This window comes from Triticum dicoccoides, chromosome 6A, assembly GCF_002162155.2.
Source record: "Triticum dicoccoides isolate Atlit2015 ecotype Zavitan chromosome 6A, WEW_v2.0, whole genome shotgun sequence".
Taxonomy (NCBI): Eukaryota; Viridiplantae; Streptophyta; class Magnoliopsida; order Poales; family Poaceae; genus Triticum; species Triticum dicoccoides.
Window position 1 is genome coordinate 3,480,648 of NC_041390.1, and position 26,559 is coordinate 3,507,206.

The 26,559-nt window shown below is 46.3% G+C and overlaps 2 pseudogenes; both read right to left on the bottom strand.

The window, feature by feature from the left end:
• Positions 1-9,072, bottom strand: part of LOC119318918 — a 16,754-nt pseudogene extending 7,682 nt beyond the window's left edge.
• Positions 9,073-9,242: 170 nt separating this feature from the next.
• LOC119318919 lies at positions 9,243-18,245 on the bottom strand (annotated as a pseudogene).
• Positions 18,246-26,559: the final 8,314 nt, after the last annotated feature.

Below are 26,559 nucleotides of genomic sequence, written 5' to 3' on the forward strand. Positions count from 1 at the left end.
TTGAAGATTAGAGGTCCCCCATCTCTCAGCGTCAAGATGGCAGCCAGAACCAAGGGGAACTAAAGGGGCTGTTTGGTTTTTAGCCACATATTGCCACACTTTGCCACACCTCACCTTACGCAACTTTGGCCAAGTTACGTGGGTGTTTGGTTTTAGCCACACCTAAGGCAAGAATTTTTTTATGGGCAGTGAACCTCACATGTGGCAAGATTCCCTTAGGCAAGGCAAAGTATGGCTAACAATTTGAGCAACTCAAGTTAGGCAACTGTAACAAAAATAATGTGGCAACATAAGGCAAACATGGGTGTTGTGCGGGCAGCCGTGGCTGGCTAGCAACATGCATGGCGGGTCGTATAGAGCTGGTCGTGTGGTCGTTGGAGGTTGCGCAACGGCCGCATAAGCATCGATGAGTTTGTTAGCAGCCAAATCCTGCGGTCGTTGTGGAGAGATTGCATGGGTGGTGTACGTGCGCCTGCATGTATGTAGATTAGTTGGGTTAGTGGCCGGGCATGGCGGTTGGCTAGTGTGTGCGTTGACTCTTGTACTTGGCTATATAAGTTGAGCAAATGAATGAGAAAGGCAGCCGAGAGGGCTGGGCAAAATTGTAGTGTTTGTGTGACCAAGGAGGAGAGCACTCGGCAAAGCTGGTGCTGGTGTCTTCCTTGGCGTGTGCGTGTGTATGTGTTGAGTGTTCTCATCATGTGTGTTCTTGAGAGAAACTACAAGTGAGAGTTGTGTGAGGAAGAAGAAGAAGCGGCGTTGCGAGAAAGCGGCGCCAACAATTGGTATCAGAGCCAGTTTGTTTTGGCGTGGTTCGCCATGCCGGAGGCGTGCCAGCGGTGGCGGAGTTCGCCGGAGGCTGCCCGATGCTCTGGGCCGTGTGTCGGTTTATGAAGGTGCGCGGCGCGGCGAGGAGGCCGCGGTGGCTGCGGCGGCACGGTGAGGAGGCCGCGGAGGACCTGCGCGGTGGCGGCTTCAACGACACACAGCGGCAGGGCGTCATGAAGGTGCTGCGCTGCGGTTGAGGCCGCAGCGGTGCAGGGCAATAAGCCGTGGCGGTGAGCCGGGCGCGACCGGTGCGTGTTATGGGTGCGCGCTGGACGCGCCAGGGACCGCAGGCGCGCGTACGAGCTTGCAGTTGACGCTGGGAGGAGGCATATGTTGCCGTTGTGTTCGAGTCCGTGCTCGAGTTCGGCTACATCGTTCCGGCGTTTGTCGCTGGCGGCTGCCATGGCGGACGCGGAGGAGGAGCGCGATGAGCGTCTGGTGCGGTCGGGCTCGTCGGGCGCGTCGATTGCACGCAGGACGTGCGGGATGCACTGGTGCGATCGGGCTCGTCGGGCGTGTCGGGTGCGCACGGGACGTGCGAGGCGTAGAGAGACGCCAGACGTGTGTCGCCGGCGGAGAAGGAGCTCGGCGTATGTCGCCGGGTCGTGATGGAGCACGGTGCGACCGGCGTCGGTGCGCCAGGTCGGGTCCGTGGCGGTGCGACCGGCGTCGGTGCGCCGGGTCAGGTCCGCGGGCTGGGTCACGGCCGTGACGACGACAATGACGGGCGCTGCAAAAACTCCGTCAACGGCGACATCATGGTTTAGGAGGAGTATGTTAGGATAAACCATGTATATGGGTGTTGTGCAGGCAGCCGTCGCTGGCTAGCTACATGCATGGCGGGTGGTTTAGAGCTGGCCGTGTGGACGTTGGAGGTTGCGCAACGGCCGCATAAGCATCGATGAGTTTGTTAGCAGCCAAATCCTGTGGTCTTGTGGAGAGATTGCATGGGTGGTGTACGTGCGCCTGCATGTAGGTAGATTAGTTGGGTTAGTGACCAGGCATGGCGGCTGGCTAGTGTGTGCGTTGAGTCTTGTACTTGGCTATATAAATTGAGCAAATGAATGAGAAAGGCAGCCGAAAGGGCTGGGCAAAAATGTAGTGTTTGTGTGACCAAGGAGGAAAGTTCTCGGCAAAGCTGGTGCTGGTGTCTTTCTTGGCGTGTGCGTGTGTATGTGTTGAGTTTTCTCATCATATGTGTTTTTGAGAGAAACTACAAGTAAGAGTTATGTGAGGAAGAAGAAGAAGCGGCGCTGCGAGGAGGCGGCGCTAACAATAAGTATTAACTTTGCCGTAGTGCAGATTATACGAAAAATATCCAAAGCTGAATCACCCTAGTATACAAGCTAATACTACAAACGGAGAACAACAATAAGGGAACATTTAGTTTGTACTGCCACCTATATGCTGACATGTTTTCAAGATTCTTACCATATAACTACTTCCTTCGTCCATGAATAAGTGTACATCTAGCTTTTATCTTAAGTCAAAATTTTAAAACTTTGACCACCTTTCTAGAAAAAAGTAAAAGTATTTATGACATCAAATTAGTACCACTAGATTCGTTTTGAAATATACTTTGATAATATATCAATTTGATGTCATATATGTTACTATTATTTTCTATAAAATTGGTCGAAATTTTAAAACTTTGATTTAGAACAAAAGTTAGATGTACACTTATTCACGAACGGAGGGAGTATGTATGATCGCAGTAGAAATTACGAGATCGGTGACTCACCGCCTATCATCCGAGGCAAAAAAAAAACTAAATTTTTAAGATTGTTAGCTCATTCCAGATTTATTTTTGTGTGCCAAGCCATATGTGAGGTTCAGGGTACAAATGGAAAATGGCACGGCTTGGAAAACTAGAGTTCCATAACAAGTATTACATAGTACTACGTGAAATTAATGAACTAGTACTACTCTTTGATAAAAATTAGACCACATGGTATTATGAATTGACGATTTCTATGAAGATCAATCAAGTTAAATTTTAAACTTGCAAGGAAAAAATAGTGAATAGGAAAACATAACAAGCTTTAAGCCGCTTCTGATGTTCCAATTTCTTAATTACTTCAGATGGTTTCACCACTGCAGCTATTGCCACTTTCCAATTTTTAGAACACCTCTGATGAAAAGATCATTACAAGCACATAACTGTATTTAGCCTTTCGCAATGGCCAGGCATCAAAGCAATATTTATATTCCTGTTCTAGCTTTAATGGAGCTCTATAATAACAAGAAATTAGATAACCATAAGATGATCAGATCAACGGAGGAACAAATAAGACAACATATTTTTATGTATCTAGCTCAATCCTAATAATAGGAACAATGTTACCGCAATAACGTACCAAAAGTAACTGGAACAAATATGAGCGAAACAAACTAAATTGACTTTTTTGCTTGTGCAATGTAGATGGGGCATATTACCTGCAGTATAGAAATTCCTGTAGGGATAAAAGGTGTCAAGACATATGTTGTTTCTTTTAACAATATGTTTGATCTGCATCGAGTCAACTTGGAGTGTGAAGTTGCCGGTTATAGTAGTGAGAACAATCACATTTGCATCCTCATCATACCCGACGAAAAGTGCAGAATCCATTCTCCTTGGAACCATACCCTCGAGTGGAATGGTTTTCTGCAGCAGCACCCATTTGAAAACACCATCGCAGTTAGATTTCCTCTCCCATAATTTGATAGTCAGGTCCAACAAAATATATTTATGTTGTTATGAAGCGTTTGAGGAACTGGGGGTCGGAGAGGATGCTGCCCCAGCGCCTGCATACGACAGACGCATGGGGGAGCGAGGACGGCTTCAGAGGGAGGCGGACAAGGATCTCGGTGAGGAGGTTGTCGTCGCCAAGCACCTTGGACACCGGGCCGGCCAGCGACATAGAACGGCGCCGCCTGTTCCGGTCCACACGCGGCGAGCTGGGAATGGGATCGCCCATGGTATGAAAAGAAATGTAATCAATGGACACACATATGCACATCAGGGAAGTTGCAAATTAAACATCCAACATACATATGCACATCCATGATCAATAGAATAGCATAGCATACAACGAGTACTAATGAATCAACTGGTTTCTCCCATTATCCCACACACATATGCACATCCATCGAGCATATATAATAGCGTACACAAAGTAATGCAGAGGGAAAGGAACTGGATTGGGAATCTTACCCTTGGCCTTGGGGAACCTCAGCAGTAGCATCCATTAGAAGCACCTATCTCCCCACAGCTGCAGCAGGGGAGGATTGTTAGGGTTTGATTAGGAGGGGGAAATCTAGCTAGGGTTTACTTTTACAACTAGGGAAAATTAAGAAGAGAAAAGAAGAACGGAGTTACTAGTTTAGATGGAGAGGGAGAGGAACGAGTAGATTGGGTTGACAGACCTCGAATCGCCGGTGGGTGGCTGTCGGAGACGGGGCGGTGGGGTGAGGTCGCCGGCGGCTCCGCTCCTCCTTTCTCCGCTCCGCAGCTTTTTTTTAGAAACTTCTCCGGTCCACAGCTGAGAGTGGGAGTGGGGAACGACCACTATAGTAAGCATAATTTTTTTTATTTTGTGAGATTATTTCACTTTTGGAAACCATGGTTTTTAGGAAAATCATGATGTTTGTTGAAGCATAAATATTTTCTTTCCATTTTTTCTTGTGATACCAGATTTTAAAAAAACATGAATATCCTTATATTTCTAAATTTTCATTTTTTTTATTTTACTACACTTTCTTGTAATATATTTCAACGAGTTGTTTTTGCATAGTTTATATTTCTCAAAAATACCCCCCCCCCCTATTTCTTTCAATTTTGTAAAATTTATAAATCCCATTTTGATCATTGTTTGACCAAATAACTTGACTTTGAGAACTATTTTTTAGTTTCTTCATTTATTTATTTTTTAACACAAGAAGGCGCCAAGCGCCAAGATATCATTCATCTCAAAAGCATAGTACAACGTGTATTACATATCCTTGGACCTGAAAGTTATGAAGATGAAGCAAAGTTGGGCAACAAGAATTGCTTTGAGAGGAATGAGTACAACTAAGGACAGATTATAATCTTGAGTTGAGAACCTGATGAGCACAATCATGAGCTATTCCATTGATGTTCCTGTTAATATGGTAAACAGCAAGAAGTGTCCTGAAGAAAATTGCTAATTGGAGTGCGACACCTCCAGTTGATCGAGTCGTCATTGATGTTCCTGTAAGCAGCCATCTTGGCCAACAAGAGATTATCCGTGAAGAAAGTATTCTTTATATGCCAAGCATGTTATTATGCTTCTTCCAATTGATCTACCACCAACACAGCAAGATTCACAAACTACTTAACCAGTACAGAGTTTCAACTACCTTACTTAATTTTTTTTGTGTAGTATTATGTTGTAATGAACTAATTGACCAAAACACAGTAGTACTATGAGTGATTGATCTCTTCTTCTTTTTTTTGCGATGGTTACTGAATTGAGGTATTCAACGTATGCTGTTGAAGATTGCATGAACAAGAAGAAAAAAAGCTACAAGGTCAGGTCGAGTGCAGGCTACGACATTGTGAATGTCATGTCTCAAGATGGCAATGGGGCCCCGAAACCCGCGTCCCCGTGGGTTTTTACCCTATTAGGGGACGGGGATGGGCATCTTTTCATCCCCGTGGGGCTGTTGTTGGGCACATTATACAACCCGACACGTTTCGTGGGTTTACACCCGTTTCAGTAGTCCCCGAACCCGAAACCCGGCAATACCCATGAAATTACATTATTTTTTTACCACCATAGTCATCTTACCCCCGAAATCTTAGAGGCCTTGATGTGTTCACAAGATTGGATAAGAAACAAATATAAATGTGTGTCTTTCTTTACATATCATCATAAAGTTTATCAATATCTTGCTGCAATGTTTCATAAGATGTTCATTACTACTTATTTGATTCTCATAGATGCTGACAATGAATAAGGACAAAGCTTTTGGAGTTGTCTTCAAGACATTCAAGAGGAAATGCAGGTGAAGTACATGTACTTGCAAATTTCATATACTAATCTGCAATTTTTCTCATGTTTAACTTTAGCTTGAGCGAATTTTGATCTTCCCTAGGACTTGGCACTTTGATTTGGCATTGAAAGATTTGAAGATAGTCGTTTGGAGGCTTGGAGATGTGAAAGCTGCCATGATGATTTCAACTTTAAAGTGATTTGTGAACTATAAGTTCTATATCAGAACTTATATAGCTGTTGAACCATCTACTATTGTTTTTTGTTGAAATTTACTCAAGTTATGCTGCTGAAATGTGCTTGTTTTGCTGCTGAAATGTTATTCTTTGTCGCCACTATGTTTGTTTAAATATTTTGATTTTATCGTGGGTTCCCCGAAACCCGATGGGTTTAGGGGACGGGCAAAAAACTAGCCCCTCACACGGTGATGGGGACGGAGACGGGTTTATGATTTTCTCGTGGGGGTGGGTTTGGGAAGGCAAAACCCGATGGGTTTTGTCCCCGTTGCCATCTTGAGTCATGTCTGTACTGCAAGGAAATGGAGCATGGAGCAGGCCAGCAGGGCATGGCTCAAAGGTCAAAACGTATAGAACTGAAACTGTGCTAAAAAAACTGAACATCACGGCCAAACATTTCAATTTTGACAGCAGCAACGATCGAAGGCAGCATTTTTCTTTATGCGCGCGTAGCCGTAGCCCCAGAGGCCAAGTCATAAAACTCTTTGAAGTTCAAACAAAAACTGACAACATTTTTTTTTATTTGTCTCCTCCAAGAAAGAGCCAAGTCAGTCTAACCCAATTAGGCAAACATCTCCTCTGAGTTCAAACAAAAACTCTTTGAAGTTCAAACAAAAACTGACAACATTTTTTTTGATTTGTCAGCATTTTCCTTGCAATCCAGAAATCCAACTAAAGTTAATAACAATGATAAGTTATCGGTGGCGAATATCCAGACACCGGAATATAAAAGTGTATATGCATCAAGCAGGGGATACTTTTGAAAGTACTGAAAACATCATAGCAGGGGATACTTTTGAAAGTACTAAACGGTCATATTGTAACCCAATAATGAAGGTTGAAGTAGGCAACTGGGGCAGGGGATACAAGCAACGAGCAGGAGCAGCCCAGTCCGTTAACTAAAAAGAGCCCATGGTTCTATCTATATCTGCACTTTGATCATCAGCAGCCCAACATGCAGCACGCAACTGTGCCAGGCTTCAGTTTGATCATCATCAGCAGAAATCTAAGTTCTGTGTCTGAAATCTACATCCAGGCCCCTCCCTCCAAAACAAAAAGATCTACATTCAGCTACGGTCATCGGCCGGCAGAAATCTAAAGCCGAAATACACAAACGACATCGGAAAGAAAGATGCACACAGAAAAATGCAAACAATGGTCAAGTTGTTGGGCTTTGCTTGACCAAAAAGCTTGGTCGGAAGACATAAAGGAAACGAACCACACATACTAACTAGCCGAAAGATTCCAAAGCAACTACCCTACAGATATTAGGAAATAATAGTACTCAGCTAAAACCTACAAGTCCACTTCACAGGCAACCAACACACTACATAGAGGCTTAATTTCAGCGTCGGCCATGTCAGCCGCCACAGCAAACAAACATGGTAGAACCTACAGCAGAATGCCGTTTCCACGTCTCAGCTCTCAAAAACCCACGGCACCTGCACAACAGTCAACATCGTCAGTCAAAAACCAATGTGTACTAGACATCCTCGCTGAGAAGCCAATCAAGTCATATATCACAATTGTGCATGATTGCAACAATAAACATCGACTCATTTACCCGCTGGACATATACAGCAATATACAAAGATGAATCGTCTCAGCATCATTAGGAAAAGCTAAAATCAGCCCAGCAATAGAAGAGCAATCAATTTGTAGTTTGTACTGCACACTACACATCATCAAATAGCCGACATGTTCTGAAGCTTTCTGCTACATAAGTACAGACGATCGCAGTGCAAACTAAAAGTTCATTGACTCAATGCCTCCATCAGAGGCAAATACTGATCTTCCTAATTATCTAGTCATCCAAAGTTTACTTCATGTATCAAGTGCATATGAGAACATCATGAACTACAAAGAGAAAGATCACGTATCTAACTCATCAGTATGCTTTTCTGGAATACAAACAACAGTTAGAAATTTACCAAATTCATGCTGTAGAGACCTCAAACAAGAGAGATCACACGTCATCTTGTTAAATACCGAACAAAAGGATATAAACAGAGCAACAAAAAGAGATAAAGTTACATCACCTGTTCATCAACCAACAAAGCCATAATAAGAATGGTAAGATTGTTTACATGTTAAAAAATGCATTTAGTGAGTTTGTACGAATTATGACCATAAGGCCAAAACAAAATATGCACAGACTGGAAAACCTAAGTTCCAAAACAAAGCATTACATAGAACTGTGTGGAATTAATGAACTAGTACTACTACTCTATAAAACTAGAGTACATGGTACTATGAATTGACGATTATTACCAAGATCGATCAATATAGATTTTAAACTTACAATGCAAACTAGTGAATGAGAAAACATAACAAGCTTTAAGCTTCTAGATGCGCCAATTGGTTAACTATTTCACATAGCAGATGGTTTCATTCCAATTGGATGAAAAGATCATTACAACATAATTGTAGTTAGCACTTAGCAATGGCCAGGTATCAAAGTAATAGTTATATTCACGTTCTAGCTATAATGTAGCCTAGTACAAATAAGAGTTTAGATCACCGTAAGTTCACCAGATCATCAAAAAACAAACAACACAATGTATTCTTATATATCAAGTTCAGACCTTACTCATAGGAACAATATTACCGCAACCACATGCCAAAAGCAGCTGCATTGAATACGAGCGAAACTAACTAATAGAACTATTTTGCTTGTGCAATGTAGACAGGGAGGTATTACCTGCAGTATAGAAATTCGTGCAGGGATAACAGGTGCTGCACCATATGCTGTTATCACTTTCAATATGTTTGCTCTGCATCGAGTCAAGCTGGAGCGTGAAGTGGCCAATCATCGTATAGAGAACAATCACATTTGTGTCCTCATCATACCCAACTAAAAATACAGAATTTACTTTCCTTGGTAACATCCCCTCCAGTGGAATGGTTTTCCGCAGCAACACCCATTCGACAATATCATCAGAGTTAGATTTCCTCTCCCACAATTGGATGGTCAGGTTCAACAAAACAGCAAGGCCAAGTCCACCATCCTCCATCCGTAAGAGCTGAATTAGTCCATCTGTATCAGGGCAATCTACCGGCTTATCGATCACATCAAGGCTCTGAATTTTGACGTCAAACACAAGGATACCACCTTGAGAAATCAACCAGCAAAGTGCATTCCCGACTAGGATGCTGGCCCTTAACACAGAAATATTATTTGTTATCACGGTCGAGAAAACATCTCCCCAAACACGAGATGCTGAGTCATAGACAGAACAAAATGCCTGTCTATGGTATCCACCGGAGCTAAATAGGCTCGAGAAGCAATCTCCGTGGACATGCCCATCTTCGGCATCAGCACACAACACCGCACCATGCCAGGTACATAAATGCCCCGGTAAGGCGTCGTCAAGCCCTCGTGGAAAAGCCACGATGTGTTGTTTCCCGGTGAGGGGGTCCCACCGACGATCTCGCGCACCCGGGCGTTGATTAGGACAGCGAGGCCATGGCGGCATCCCATGAAGGCCCCGTAGTCATTGTCGGGTGTGCCGCTTTTGGGCAGCGACAAGCGGGCGGCAGGGATGCGGTCCGGCGAATCCATGATGGGAGTGAAGCGCTTAGTATACCCGTCAAAGAAGCCGAGCAGAGGAGGCTTCCAGTGGTGCATGCGGAAGCGTTTGTGGAACAAAGGGTCAGACCGTCAGAGAGGATGCTGGCCCAGCGCTTGCATACGGCAGACGTGCGGGGCAGGGAGGACGGCTTGGGAGGGAGGCGGGTGAGGATCTCGATTAGGAGGTTGTCGTCGCCGAGCACCTTGGACATGGAGCCGGCCGGCTGCACGGAAAGCGGCAGCCTCCTGCTGTCCACACACAGTTCAAGATGGCAATGGGGCCCCGAAACCCGCTTCCCCGTGGGTTTTTACCCTATTAGGGGACGGGGATGGGCATCTTTTCATCCCCGTGGGGCTGTTGTTGGGCACATTATACAACCCGACACGTTTCGTGGGTTTACACCCGTTTCGGTAGTCCCCGAACCCGAAACCCGGCAATACCCATGAAATTACATTATTTTTTTACCACCATAGTCATCTTACCCCCAAAATCTTAGAGTCCTTGATGTGTTCACAAGATTGGATAAGAAACAAATATAAATGTGTGTCTTTCTTTACATATCATCATAAAGTTTATCAATATCTTGCTGCAATGTTTCATAAGATGTTCATTACTACTTATTTGATTCTCATAGATGCTGACAATGAATAAGGACAAAGCTTTTGGAGTTGTCTTCAAGACATTCAAGAGGGAATGCAGGTGAAGTACATGTACTTGCAAATTTCATATACTAATCTGCATATTTTTTCTCATGTTTAACTTTAGCTTGAGCGAATTTTGATCTTCCCTAGGACTTGGCACTTTGATTTGGCATTGGAAGATTTGAAGATAGTCGTTTGGAGGCTTGGAGATGTGAAAGATGCCATGATGATTTCAACTTTAAAGTGATTTGTGAACTATAAGTTCTATATCAGAACTTATATAGCTATTGAACCATCTACTATTGTTTTTTGTTGAAATTTACTCAAGTTATGCTGCTGAAATGTGCTTGTTTTGCTGCTGAAATGTTATTCTTTGTCGCCACTATGTTTGTTTAAATATTTTGATTTTATCGTGGGTTCCCCGTGTGTTCCCCGAAACTCGATGGGTTTAGGGGACGGGCAAAAAACTAGCCCCTCACACGGTGATAGGGACGGGGACGGGTTTATGATTTTCTCGTGGGGATGGGTTTGGGAAGGCAAAACCCGATGGGTTTCGTCCCCGTTGCCATCTTGACACACAGTTGTCCAGCAATGGGGTCGACCCTGAAACAGCAATGAACATATCAAGTCAATGGACTGATTTCTTCAATAAGGGAAGTTGCAAATTAAACTTTCAACACACTGAACATATGTATATCCATGATCCATACAGCATATATAGCATACAACAAATAATCAACCGGCTGAGATGTCTCCCATTATCCAACACACACATATATGTACACCCATCCAGCATATATAGCATACACAAAGTAATGAGGAGGGAGAGGAAGTGGATGGGGAATCATCATCTCAGCAGCGGGATCCATCATCATCACTAGTAGAGTCGCATATCGGGTCGATCGGCATAATAACTACTTAACCAGCACAGAGTTTGAACTTTACTTAAATTCTTGTTTTTGTGCAGAATTATGTTGTAATGAACAAAATGAACTATGCACATTAGTACTATGACCGAACTATTCTCTTTTTTTTTCCAATGGAAACTGAATTGAAGTATTCAACGTATGTGTTGAAGGAATGCATGAACAGGAGAAGTAATCTACAGGGCCAGGCCAAAACGTATAGAAGCACTGTGTCAATGAAAACTGAAACTGTGCTAAAAAAAGAGAGAAACATCACGGCCAATATTCGGCCAGAAGATCAACATCGCCGTAGTGGTCACCGGTTGGCTGTCTCGCCCGGCCGCTGCAGTCCCTATTTTTCCTGGAGGACCGACTTATTGGACAAATGTGGGAAATGGCAAGTCCAAGATCTGGAAGATATCTTCAGTTTACACTGGACAAGAAAAATCTCTATGACAGATCCAGAATAGGATTAGCACTTAAGAAAAATCAGTAATTTTCTCCAGTCAAACAAAAGTTAAAAAAAAACTCAAACGCTCATTTTGATTCGTCTCCTCGAAGAAAGAGCAGGTGAGTCTCAATCAACTAGAACCAGGCAAACATCTCCTTTGTGTATCTTGGCCTTGCAATCCAGAAATCCAACTACAGTAAATAAGCATGACAAGTTATCGGTGACAAAAATTCAGACACCGAACCATATAAATTTGCATCGGTTTTATCGACCGTCGAGAAGGACCCCCGCGTCGCCCTCCTCTGGCGACACGGGGGGCGATTCCCAGCGACACCACCGCCCTCCCCTTCTCCTCCCTCGTCGCGCGGCCGCCTGAGGCGCCGCCCAGGGGCGGACCTAGAAAAAAACTTGAAAGGGGGCAAGAATGTATGGCGATATACCAACAAAATATGCACCCATATGAACTACCACATATGCCGCTATCATACAATGCAACACAATGCAATGTCCTCTGCCTCATTGTACCGCAACCAATTACCACGTATTGATCATGCTAATCGCCATTAAAATGTTGATTGATCTTCCAACCCATCACGTTATAGGATGAGGCTCGCGAGTGGCGACCCCCTACATTAAGTATTTTCTTCTTATATCATCATACTGATTGGGATTGTAATATGCAATCCTTTTCCTTTTAAATGGAACTCTAGAAAGATTGTTTTTTTAGAGAAAAGCCATACCCGGCTTTATAAATAAAGCAACTCTAGAAAGATTGTTCAAATCAACTAATTCATGTATCTTGGTAGTTGTTAGATTTTGAAATAAAAAAACCCACTATGGCTGTGCCAAAAAGTCAAATGTTAAATGAATTCCTAAAATTACCACACATCATAAATGAAGTTGAATCATCTTAGGGACTACGAAATATTAATAGATCATCCCAATTGAATTGCAGTTGCTCTGGCCGGACTAGCCTATTTTACTCATCACTAAAATGTTGTTTATACAAAATTTGTATGTTTCAAGAAAAATGTTCCAACTGGCTATTCACCCTAATCAGTAAATTATACATATGAATTGGTGAGACTAACATGATTTCTAAGATAGAAATCGCACAAACAAAAAAATGAAAAGAGAAGAACCTACGTGACGTATACGGCTTACCTTGATGTCAATTAAAATTAGGGAATTGCATATTCAAGATTTAGGGATGGAAGATGTGCTGCGGCGCCTTCATGCAAGACCAGGAAGGATGAAGGACGACAAGTCGGCAATTATCGGCGGCAAGCTGACGGTCGCGTGAACGGCTAGGTGGGCGGCATCCAGGTTTCCGCCTCCTGCGTGGCGGCGGCGTGCGTGTGTATACAAGTTAGGGATGCAATGAGTCTAATGAAAATCTGCGATCGAGAAGGCAATGTGTGAAACGTGTACAAGCTGTGGGCTGTAGCAATTCTTATTCTTTGGTGGGATGATTCCTCAGAGTTTAGTTAGAATCCGTGGGCTCCTAAAAATACACGAGAAAATGGGCTGAGTGGGGGCAGGGTACTGGCCCAAGTGGGGGCAGACAAGTACACGCACGATCAAGTATACGTGGATGAGAAAATCGAGTGGGGGCAGCTGCCCCCACAACCTCTAACGTGCGTTCGCCCCTGGAGCCGCCGCCTCCAGTGATGGCGGCGGCGGGGCGTTTCCCCTAGGTCTTTTCTTCCCTCTCATCTTGGGAGCATCTAGCGGCTGGAGGAGGGCCGAGGGAGCTTCGATCTGGACTTGCGGGCGCGGCGACCTAGGGATGCGGGGCTCCGTGTGTAACGCCCTCGATGCGGCTATATCTCCCACGTGTCGAAGCACGACTTAGAGGCATAACCGCATTGAAAGCAATGTCGCAAGAGAGGTAATCTTCACACAACCCATGTAATACATAAGGGAAAGAGATACATAGTTGGCTTACAATCGCCACTTCACACAATACATGAATAAAGCATTACAACATCCAAATACAAACAAGGTCCGACTACGGAACCAAAATAAAAGAAGAACTCCAAATGCGACAAAGGTCCCCGATCGACCCCAACTGGGCTCCACTACTGATCAACTAGAACGAAGCAACACAAAGGACAAGATCTTCATCGAGCTCCTCCTGAGCTTGGTTGCGTCATGTGCATGGTCTCACCAGCACCTGCAAGCTGGTTTTGGAAGTATCTGTGAGCCACAGGGACTCAGCAATCTCGCACCCTCGCGATAAAGACTATTTAAGCTTATGGGTAAGGTAAAGGTATGAGATGGAGCTGCAGCAAGCGACTAGCATATATGGTGGCTAACATACGCAAATGAGAGCGAGAAAAGAAAGCAAAGCACGGTCGATAAAAGTATGATCAAGAAGTGATCCTAAAACAACCTACGTCAAGCATAACTCCAACACCATGTTCACTTCCCGGACTCCGCCGGAAAGAGACCATCACGGTTACGCACGCGGTTGATGTATTTTAATTAAGGTCAACTTCAGGTTTTCTAAAACCGGACGTTAACAAATTCCCATCTGCCCATAACCGCGGGCATGGCTTTTGAAAGTTCAAATCCCTGCAGGGGTGTCCCAACTTAGCCCATGACAAGCTCTCATGGTCAGTGAAGGAATAGACCTCCTCCCGAGACATTCCGATCAGACTCGGTATCCCGGTTCTACAAGACATCCTCGACAATGGTAAAACAAGTCCAGCAAAACCACCCGATGCGCCAACATCCCGATAGGAGCTGCACATATCTCGTTCTCAGGGCAACACCGGATAAGCAATCCGTACAACTAAAACCAGCCCTCGAGTTTCCCCGAGGTGGCGCTGCAAGGGGCTCTAATTTGGACCAACACTTAGACAAGCACTGGCCCGGGGGGTTTAAAATAAGATGACCCTTGGGATGCGCGACTCCCAAGGGAAAAAGGCTAGGTGGCGAATGGTAAAACCAAGGTTGGGCCTTGCTGGAGGAGTTTTATTCAAAGCAAACTGTCAAGGGGTTCCCATTATAACCCAACCGCGTAAGGAACGCAAAATCTGGGAACATAACACCGATATGACGGAAACTAGGGCGGCAAGAGTAGAACAAAACACCAGGCATAAGGCCGAGCCTTCCACCCTTTATCAAGTATATAGATGCATTAATTAAATAAGATATATTGTGATATCCCAACAAGTAAACATGTTCCAACAAGGAACAACATCTCCATGTTCCAACAAGGAACAAACTTCAATCTTCACCTGCAACTAACAACGCTATAAGAGGGGCTGAGCAAAGCGGTAACATAGCCAAACAACGGTTTGCTAGGATAAGGTGGGTTAGAGGCTTGGTTTAACAATATGGGAGGCATGATAAGCACGTGGTAGGTATCGCAGCATAGGCATAGCAAAAGAGCGAACAACTAGCAAGCAAAGATAGAAGTGATTTCGAGGGTATGATCATCTTGCCTGAGATCCCGCAAGGAAGAAGAACGAGTCCAAGAAGAAGACAAATGGACATAGATGAACGGGTCCTCACAATACGACGTTATCAGAACCAACCCGAAGAAGCAACATCGGAAAAGGAGCAAACAACATAGTAAACAACCAACACATGAACATGGCATGATGCACAATCAAGTATGATGCATGTCCGATTTAATGAAGCATGGCATGGCAATATGCACAAACAATACTACAAATTAAGTGGAGCTCAATATGCAACTCCGTTGCATATTGATGAAACACCACGTGACTTATTTGGTTCGAACTTGTTTATGTACCCAACAATATTAAATGTTGTTAAACATGGCAAGAGGGTGAAACATAATAAAACTACCTATCTAGGCAAGCTTAAATGAGGCCGGAAGCAACGAACAACAATTCCGGTAAATCCTCATATGCATATATTAGGTTTGGAACTGTTCTGCCCTAAACACAATTTTAGAGTTATTAAACATGCAAAGTAAAGCCACCATGTTAAACTAGACATTTTTCTACCCCATTTACATATAAAGTTTGTTACAAACCGAGTTACGGTTATTTAGTTATGAAATAAATCATTTTAGCAAGTTATTAAGCAAATTTAAACAAACAACATTTTAAACATGTTAAACATGGATGAGAGTGACATATTATGAAACTAGATGAATTTCTAAGCAAGTTTCATATATAAATTGTTTTAATCCGATGCACGGTTGGTGAGTAATTATATGCATGAACTAGAGGGACTAATCTATAAAACAGCAGTTTTCTGGAAAATAGCTAAATGCAGCAGCAGGAAAAAACATGCAACGGGCTGAATCTAGTTGGCCCAACAATGCATAGGGGCTGGAGGGGGGCTGCTCACTTCGGGCTGAGGCCCAGTCGGGGAAGGGCTTGGCAGGCCGGATCTGCAGCGCTGGGCCACGAAGCGAGACGCGCCAGGAGGGCGCTGGACTTGGGATCGGGACGAGGCCCAGCTGGATCCATGCGACGAGGAGTCAACGCGGGGCGCGGCTTCGTCGTCCTCCTCTCGAACGGAGGCAGCACATGACTTGGGATCGAGCGCTCGCGAGGCAGGGGCCGAAGACGAAGCGGCACGGCTGGACGGCGGCAAGGCAGCAGCAGAAGGCGGCGTCTGGCGCGATGCAGGGGACAGCGAGGGGGGCTTGGGCTCCGGGAAGACGCCGGTGGGACGTCAGAAGCAGCAGAAGAGGTCGGGGATGAGAAATCCATGGCGGAGGCGGCGAGATCTGGCGGTTCCCGGCCGGGTCTGACGCGAAACTGCGGCGGCGGTGGACTCTGGTAGAGCATAGGCGTCCATGGCGTCGGTCCCTGTGAAGAGAAACGAGAGAGATGAGAGAAAATTGAGAGAGAGCTTGAAGAGATGGGAAAAGGCAGGGAAAGGGAGAGGCGACGGGGTCCTGGAACAATCGAGATGGGAAAGGGCGGTAGGCGATGCTGCCCCTGTGGGCGCGCTGTCACGAGGAGCGGCGGGCGCTGGACGCGTCCGGGGACGCAGAAGCGAGGGGATCGAGGAACAGGGTGCGGTGGTTGGTCGGGCACTGAAATTGGGGAGAAAGTGGGCGGCGGCGCTAGGGTAGGATCCCTAGAAATTAGGGTTGTCCAAAATGGACTAGGGATAGACTACATATATAGTAGGTGGGTTGACTTAGGGGTATACCGTCCTCCGATCGCAATCGAACGATCGCGAATAAAATAGCTAGAAAGTCCAAATAAGAAAACGGTGACGTTTTGTAGACGTTTGAGGATGATCCGGATCCAACGGTGACGACTGCCCAGGTCGGGTCCGGGACAATTTCGGACGCGCACGTGAGGGGTCCGATGCACTGCGCAGAGAGGGTTAGGCTAGGTCTGGCGGATTGTGAAGAGCGGATTGGTCTGAGAGAAGAGGGGAGAGATGCAGCCCGGCACGGTTTCCGGAGACCGAAAACGTCCGACGTTAGACCGACTCTAATGTCGCTATAGTTATCCGTTGGGCTATCAAACGAACTCCGAATGCGATGAAATTTGGCAGACGGCCTACCTACAATATAACAACACCACATGCCAACTTTCAACCCATTCCGAGAACATTTTTCAGCCATTATAAAATAATAATACGGACATGCCGCGGGCGCGTGCAAGTGTGTCTGGGCTCAGAACGGACAACGGAGAGAACGAGGAGACCGGGACAGATGCAAGTTTTGAAAACATGACGATGCAATGCGGATGATGACATGGCAAGATGCAACACGCAAGCAAAATACAAGGCAACAACATCGAATAACTGGAAGACACCTGGCGCATCGGTCTCGGGGCGTTACACCGTGGCGGGCACTGGACGGGGGCTGGCGGCGTTTGGATGCTCCGGCGCGTGGCTAGATGCTGCGGTGGAGGTTGATTCCTCTTCCCAGATCTTGCCGGGGCCTGGTCGCGGCCGGCGGCATCCCGGTCCGATGCGCATCAGGCGTGTGGCGGCAGGACTCGGCGACCAGCGAGGGCTGGATCCCGGGGCGGCGGCCCCGGACGTCGGAGGACTGTGTCGGCCGCTGTGGACTCGCGACGGTCGACGCGGCAGCCCCGGACGTCGGAGGACTGTGTCGGCGGTTGTGGACTCGCGACGGGCGATGCGGCGACGCGGCAGCTGTGGTGGTGGACGATCCGTGCACAAGACGCTTGATGGAGGCCATTGGAACAAATCTGGGTGAACACCTGCTTGCGGCTGCTGCCGAGGCCGGCGATGGCGGCACTATTCGGTGTCGTTCCCTTATTGAAGGCATCGCTGTTGAGAAGTTTCAGGCCACTATCTGCTACCTCCGGGGAAAACCCTAGATCAGTAGATCAGATAACGGCGGCATTATTGTGTCGTTTACCTCTTGTGGCGTCATTCTTGGAGGTGTACATGGGCTTGAGGGACCAGTGGACGGAATAATTGGTGGAGCGGTGATTCATCCTGCACATTAATGGTGGCGATTCTCGACGGCGTGGCGCAGTGGAGACTCGGTGCCCGATGTGTGGCGTGGGACTCGCGCAGGAGGGTGACATTATCCGGCGTCGTGATGGCGTTGATGAAAGAGAGGCCGGGCTTCATCGTCGCTATCTTCACCTTCTGCACCTTCATCACCAATATCTCCCCCTTCTCCACCTTCATCGATACATTCCTCGTCTACGTCTCCAGTGATTCCACCTCTTCCCTCCTTTCCTTTTCATTATACTCGCCGTCCACGTATTGTGGATGAGTCTACTGATGTGCCCACTACTTTTGGTGTGTCATCTTCCTCCTCTCAACCGACTTATGGTCTTCGTTCTCGGCCTTGTCCGCCCCCTGACCGATATTCTCCTTCTCGCTATGGTCTTTCGACCGTTCTTGAGCCGACTTCTTATCGAGATGCTATTGTGCATCCTGAATGGCAGTTTGCGATGGCAGAGGAGATTGCTGCCCTTGAGCGCACCGGCACATGGGATCTGGTTTCCCTTCCTCCCAGTGTTCGTCCCATCACTTGTAAGTGGGTCTATAAGATAAAGACTCGTTCTGATGGTTCTCTTGAGCGTTATAAAGCTCGTCTTGTGCGCTCAAACCAGGCACGGGGGGCTTGCTTAAGGCCATAAAGAGAGCGACGAAGATGATAAACCATGCCATCAGGAACAGAATACCCAGGTGGTGGCTGCATATAAACCTCCTCACGCAACTCATCATTTAGAAAGGCATTCTTCACATCAAGCTGAGACACGGACCAATGGCGAACAGAGGCCACGGCGAGAAGTGTACGAACAGTGGTCATATGGGCCCCGGGAGCAAAAGTCTCATCATAATCACGATCATGCTCTTGCTGGAAGCCACGAGCCACAAGACGAGCTTTATAACGCTCAAGAGAACCATCAGAGCGAGTCTTTATCTTATAGACCCACTTACAAGTGATGGGACGAACACTGGGAGGAAGGGAAACCAGATTCCATGTGCCGGTGCGCTCAAGGGCAGCAATCTCCTCTGCCATCGCAAATTGCCATTCAGGATGCACAATAGCATCTCGATAAGAAGTCGGCTCAAGAACGGTCGAAAGACCATAGCGAGAAGGAGAATATCGGTCAGGGGGCGGACAAGGCCGAGAACGAAGACTATAAGTCAGTTGAGAGGAGGAAGATGACACACCAGAAGTAGTGGGCACATCAGTAGACTCATCCACAATACGTGGACGGCGAGTATAATGAAAAGGAAAGGAGGGAAGAGGTGGAATCACTGGAGACGTAGACGGGGAATGTATCGATGAAGGTGGAGAAGGGGGAGATATTGGTGATGAAGGTGCAGAAGGTGAAGATAGCGATGATGAAGGTGGCGAGTCATGTGATGAGGGAGGAGAAGAAACCGTAGGAGAGGACGGCGTCGAATCTGCAACAGCGGGACGAAGAGTAGGAATACTGGGCACAGATGGAGGTGTATCCGGAAACGTAAGAAAAGAGATATCCTTTGTGGAAAAGGCCGAGGAGGATGGAGGCGGGTAGAAGGGACGAGACTCATCAAAGGTCACATCCCGAGAAATACGCATCCGACGACCGATGGGATCCCAACACCGATAGCCCTTATGCGCATCACTGTATCCGAGAAAGACACACTCAACAGACTGAGCAGTCAGTTTGGTGCGTTCACGAGGGGCAAGCAAAACATAGCAAACGCAACCAAACAAGCGAAGCACCGAATAATCAGGAGAACGACCAGAAAGGCGCTCGAGAGGAATTCCGCCCTGTAAAGCAGCAGATGGCTGAATGTTAATGAGATACGTGGAAGTGGTAACAGCCTCAGCCCAGAAGTGAGGCGGAAGAGAGGCAGCGATCATCATCGCGAGTGCCGTCTCAAGAAGGTGACGATGCTTGCGCTCAGCCACACCATTCTGAGCATGAGCACCAGGGCAAGAGAACTGAGGAAGAGTACCTTGCTCAGCAAGAAATCCTCGCAGTGCATGGGAGATATACTCACCAGCTGAATCTGCGCGAAAAACACGAATAGGAGTGGAAAACTGGGTTTGAACCATGGCAGCAAATTTTTTGTATATAGATAAGACCTCACTACGAGAAGATATGAAATAGATTCAAGTGTACCGTGAAAAATCATCTATAAAGATAACCTAAATAGATTCAAGTGGCCCGCCTCCAGCAATCCGAATCCTGCGTCGGAGCTCCTCCTTCCCCAACCTTCTTCTTCGACGATGTACCCCACGCACCGACCGGCATCGAAGCATCCTGCGCGAGCGGACGCGCTCCCCCGCCCCAGACCGTCACCGTCGCGGCCCCGTGCCCCGCTTCTCCCTCCCGTTGTCATCCTGCGCGCCGCCGCGCCGATCCCTCGCCGGGTCGATGCATCCCGCGGCTGGGTCCTTCGATTCATGTCGGACGCAGGCCCTTGACGAAGCCGGAGCAATTGCGCAGCCATCTCCTTCGCCCCTTTTCTATCTACAGGATTGAAGCGACCACAGGAGCAAGTTCTTGGGCGGGCACCTGCAGGTAGTTCGCCTCCCTCTGGGTCAGTCGATCCAGGAGGCTGGGAGTGGAGGGAATGCGCACGACGGCTATATTCGTGGCTCAAGGTCAAGGACGGGGCCAGGAGGACGGAGCGGCCGGCGGCAACTTCATCGTGGACAGGTGTGGCGGCCCGATCGAGCAGAGCAAACATCAGATCAATCATCCGGCAACGACTTCATAATCTCCATCGAGCAGAACAAAGACCGGCACGTCTAGCTAGGTCGCTGCTGCTGTAGGTGCGTGTGGCGTCTAGCCCGCTACTGCTGCTGCTGTTGTATGTGTGCGTCGCATTTGAGTTGATTCTGCTTGCGTGCTACATGCAACACATGTGTGAGGTACCATCTCTCTCTGCCTCCAGCATTCATGGATCTTTGTGAAATTGACGTGTGTTTGTGAGTGGTTGATGTACATGTGTGAGACAGTCTTCTCTACTGAGATTCGACAAACTTTGGTCATTTGTCTTCTGTATTTACCTTGACACTTTCTCTAACAGTGAAACTAATTCTAGGCGGCCCATTAACACGGTACCCTCCTGTACGAACAATAATATGCAGATTAATGGTACAGGCATTTCAAGTCTGAGATCACATTGTTGGGATTTTAGTGGTGCACGGAAGCAACTTCCTTGCATAATTTGTACTAATATATAAATTTGTCTAACATTCTCCTCACTTTGCATACTTTAGTACACAATTTGGCTCTCCATGGCACCAAATTTGCTTCAGAAAAATAAAGTTCATCAAAAGCAACTTCATAGATGACACTAATCAACTTGGCGGTCATGATAGCCAAGTACTGGACATCATTGAGTTAATAGGTAGTCATGATAGAGAACCTGACAACAACGTTTTTCATGTAGCATCAAAGTTGATAGATAGTCATGATAGGCAACTTCACGAACGTGATAGCCAACTTTATAATATCATTGATTTGATAGGTGGTCATGATAGACAACCCGACAACAAGATTTTTCATGTAGCATCAAATTTGATAGGTTGTCATTGTAGGCAACTTACAGGTAATGCTACGCAACTTGGTGGTCATCGTAGCCAACTCAAAAGAACATCGGGTTGATAAATGACCAAGATACATAGCCTAACCGAAAGTTGACTATTCTAGTAAATTGATAGATAGTCATGGTAAATGACCATGAAAAACATGATAGCCAACTTCATAACATCACCGGTTTGATAGGTCGTCATGATAGACAACCTAACACAAGGTTTTTCATGTAGTATCAAAGTTGATATATAGTCATGGTAGGCAACTTAGAGGTGATGCTATGCAACTTGGTGGTCATCCTAGACAACTTAGAAGAATATCAGAATGATAGATGACGACCATGATACACAACCTAATCGGAAGTTGTCTACTCTAGTGCAAAAAATCGCCTCTATGTGGCACCAAAGTTGCCCAAGAAAAAGAAGTTCGCCGAAAGCAACTTCATAGGTGACGCTAGGCAACTTGACAAACATGCTAGCCAACATTATAACATCACTGGTTTGATAGGTCGTCATGATAGACAACCTAACACAAGGTTTTTCATGTAGTATCAAAGTTGATACATAGTCATGGTAGGCAACTTAGAGGTGATGCTAGGCAACTTGGTGGTCATCGTAGCCAACTTAGAAGAAAATTGGAATGATAGATGATGACCATGATACATAGCCTAATCCAAAGTTGTCTACTCTACTGCAAAAAGTTGCCTCTATGTGGCACCAAAGTTGCTCAAGAAAAAAAAGTTCGCCGAAAGCAACTTCATAGGTGATGCTAGGCATCTTGACAAACATGATAGCCAACTTTATAAAATTACTGGTTTGATAGGTAGTCATGATAGACAACCTAACAACAAGGTTTTTCATGTAGCATCAAAGTTGACAAATAATCATGGTAGGCAACTTACAGGTGATGCTAGGCAACTTGGTGGTCATCATAGCCAACTCAAAAGAACATCGGGATTATAGGTGACCGTGATGCACAGCCTAACCGAAAGTTGCCTACTGTAGTATAAAAGTTGCCTCTCCGTGGCACCAAAGTTGCCTAAGAAAAAAAGTGTGTCAAAACATATCCATATGGGATCTTGTTTTGAAGAGTTTGTCGCCAAAATCCTAACAGTGAAAACGGATCTTAATTTTGATGCTCGGTTTAAAAGTTATGACTTTTTTAAACTTTGAACACACAAAATAATTGCACATGGGACAAGATCTTTCCTTTCTTGAAATGGATTTGTATCATATCATTAGGACAAAATCTTACCTTTTTTAGCTGTGTGCTTTGAAACGCTAGGGAGCACACGTGTGCTCCCTAGTTGCGTAATATAGTAGCGGTGACCCCCTTTTGAAGCAAAGGGAGCCGGACCCCAAACATCAGAGTGAACAAGGTCAAAAGGGCGCTCGGACATCGACTCACTATGAGGATACGGTAGTTGAATCTACTTACCAACCCTACAACCCATACAATCCAACGAAGCGTTACCGGACACAGACCCCAGAACACCGCGCTGAACCAAAGATGAGAGATGAGAACCACATAAATGTCCAAGACGATGATGCCACTGCTGAAAAGAGCTAGTAGATGCAGCGACAGGGGCTATGGGACTGGCAGCGGAAGGAAGACGTAGCCAGTCAAGCTCCCAGAGACCATCAGAGCGTCGAGGGCCAGCACCAAGTAGAGCGCCCGTGCGACGATCCTGGACAGAACACGAATCAAAGTCGAGGATAACCCTACAACTAGAGTCAACAATCTGACCACCAGATATGAGTTGCATGGTAAGTTGAGGAACATGAGCGACAGAGGGAACATGAAATGAAGAAGTGGTAAGAGTGCCTCGACTAGCTACTTGGAGGGAAGTGCCATCAGCCGTAAGAACGCGAACAGGAGACTCAACAGGTTGAACGGAAGTCAAAGTGGAAGAATCATATGTCATATGAAAAGATGCTCCGGTATCAAGAATCCATGGGGATGTACCTGAATGAGTAGAAGTGGTTTCTCAATGCCAGAAGAGTCAGCCACGGAACATGCAGAACTTGTCGGTGAAGAATCCCAAGTAGCAAGCAGAGATTTCAGCTGCGCAATCCCACACGAAGACAAGGACACAGCGGAAGAGGTCGAGGTAGAAACACCTGCCGATAATAAGCAGTCTCCACCACCCGTAGAAGCCGCATGTAGAGTCGACCGAGAGTGGCGAGTCGACGTAGAGCCATACGTGGAAACCACTTGGTGAGTCGACACAGAGCGATCCCCGCCGTGCGCGGAAGCCGCGGGAGGAGTCGATGTAGAGCGGCCAACAACACCGGCGGAAGTCGCAAAATGTGTCGAAGTAGAGCGACAACCACCATCTTCAAACGGGCGAGCACCAAGCACCGAGAGAAGGCGCATGTGCGAGACAGGATCAATGTACGGAACACCGTCAAAAAACATCGAGCGGCGATGAAGAGGTGTACACGACAAAAGCATTTTACCAGTTTTTTTACTTTTTTTTCTCTCTCTCTCTCTCTTTTACTCAAAACTCCAATCCAACAGACCACGTCCGAAACCGGGCCAAAGTGTCAACAACAGCAAAGGCCCGAAACGTGTCCCGAGTTGCCACGCACAGCATAACACACGAAGCGGCCTCGACACGAATGGAGGCGGCGGTTGACTGGTGTTCACGGACGGACGGGCGGAAGAGGCAGATGCGAAGCCTGCAGGGGTCGCCGGCGGCACTGAAGAACCAGCACGCGAAAAACGGGCGGGTCCGATGGGCGAGATGGAGCGAAGCCGGCGGCGGCCGGATAGGCAGTGGGCGGCGGCCTGATCACCGGCGACGGCGGAGGGCCTTCTCGGGGGCGGCCTGGCAGGGAGGAAGGGCCGGCGCCCTGGGCGGGGTGAGCCGGATGAGGTGCTATTTGTGCAGGGAATCAAATACCCGCGATCTCCCTGGTACTCCCGATCTTCCCTTGACCCTTGATCTCTTCTTCTCTCCCTTCGATCTGGTTGTGGCGTGGTGAAGAGAAGTGGCTAGATGTGGTAGCGTGAGAAGTGGTGGTGTGATGTGGTGGTGTTGGGGCTGGATCGAGCAGGTTGGTGCACCAGCGGACAGCCATGGGGAAGGAGGAGTGGCTGCCGGCAGGGAAGAAGACAGCGACGGCCAAGAGTACCTGTGGACGCAAGATGGGATCGGAGGAAGCACGAGTTGCGCGTGCGGAAAAAACCTAAATCTCTAATACCATGTTAGGAAAATATGCAACTTGATATTATTAGGAGGCCAAAGGCATCATATATACATGTACAAGAGAATGCCAAGAGGCTAGAATACAAAAGGCCAAGGGCCATGCTCAATATAACTCTAATAGTGCAGCAGTACAACATTGAAGATAGATTGGTGGCAGGTAGCTGCGGCGGCCTCATACCCGGCAGGCATCCTGGTTGAGGAGTGCGTCGGACTGGTAGGTGCTCCATACCCGGCAGGCGTCCTGGTTGGGACCTCAGGTCTTAGATGTTTAGGTATGTCTGCGATGTCTGTTTGCTATTAGGCCCAGATTGTCATCGCCCCTTCATCAATTGGATATGAGTATCGACAGTTGTTGCTTAGATGGTGGCTTTAATCTTACTGTTGTATGATTTTGTAAGGTCTTGTGAGAATAATTAATAAAGTGGCCATATGCATCGTCCAGATGCAGAGGCCGGGGGTCCTCCTCCTTTTATAAAAAAATTTTATAAATGCATAAGCATCAAGCAGGAGACACAAATGACTGAAACATCAGACATTTTAAATGGTCATGTAGCAAACCCAATGTTGGGGATATCTCTTATCGAGAACTTATCGATCGACCAATGATAAGGGGTAAATCGGCCAGTTTATCGGCATATCAGCCGATTTATCGTCCGATTTATCTTATCGGTCAGACAAGGTGAGCGATAAATCGGCCGATTTATCAGAATATCGGAAGATATCTTGAACAATGATGCAAACCAACAATGAAGTTATAGAAGTATAGTTTTTGTTAAGATCATTACAGACTATTGTATTTTAGAAAGATTTTGTTTTTATTGCATAGCGTGCTTGTTTTAATGATGCTATGGATTATATTGGGGTTGTAAGTCATGAAAAAGTTAGAATACAATAGGTATTATGTAAGAGTAAAATATGAATGGGTTTACAACAATACCTAAAGTTTATGATTTGTCTATTATACTAACGGATTTAACAAGGGCGATTTGTATTGAAAAGAGGTTACCCACGGTATAATTTCTGTGACATATAATTTATATTTACTAGTTAAATATATGGTCAGACTTTAACCCAAAATAAGTGGCGTGGTTCCGAAGATTCGAAAACTACTTCAAGGGATTATGAGAAACCGCGAGAGTAGCAAAACTCAGGGATCTTTCTCTAAGAATTTAAGGTGTTGTATTATTGTTATGATGCTTCTTCCACCACCTCCACCCTGCAACTCATGAGATGTTGAATACTTAAAAGGCTTCGAACTGCAGCACATTCATGAGTAATGTAACACTAAATTCTTGTTTCTTGTACAGGATTATGAAGTAATGGCTGAACTGAAGCATGAATGGTTGGCCAGAAATTGGTTTTGTTTTCCCTGAAGAATCTCTTGGTGACTTGTAGCTGCAATTGGTAAATCCGAAACAGGAAACAGAATTCGATATAATTCAAATCAAGAGAAATTTCAACTAGACTGTAAGCAGTACTGATGCATCAGGGAAGGAGCAAGCTACTACTGTTGCTGAAATGCCTGAAGAAGTTCAGATAGCAGGGGGCGTAGCTGAATTGGAGTCAAGTACTAGTCAGCAGGCAACCAAGTTGAATGGGCTTGCAGGCTGTGAATGGGTTTTGTGAACCTTGTAATCATCTTTTTCCTTTATCCCATCTGCTGGCTGTAGCAGGGGATTCATCGACCAACTATGTAACATGCTAAGATAATAGTTCTTCCTGCCCATCCACCTTACAT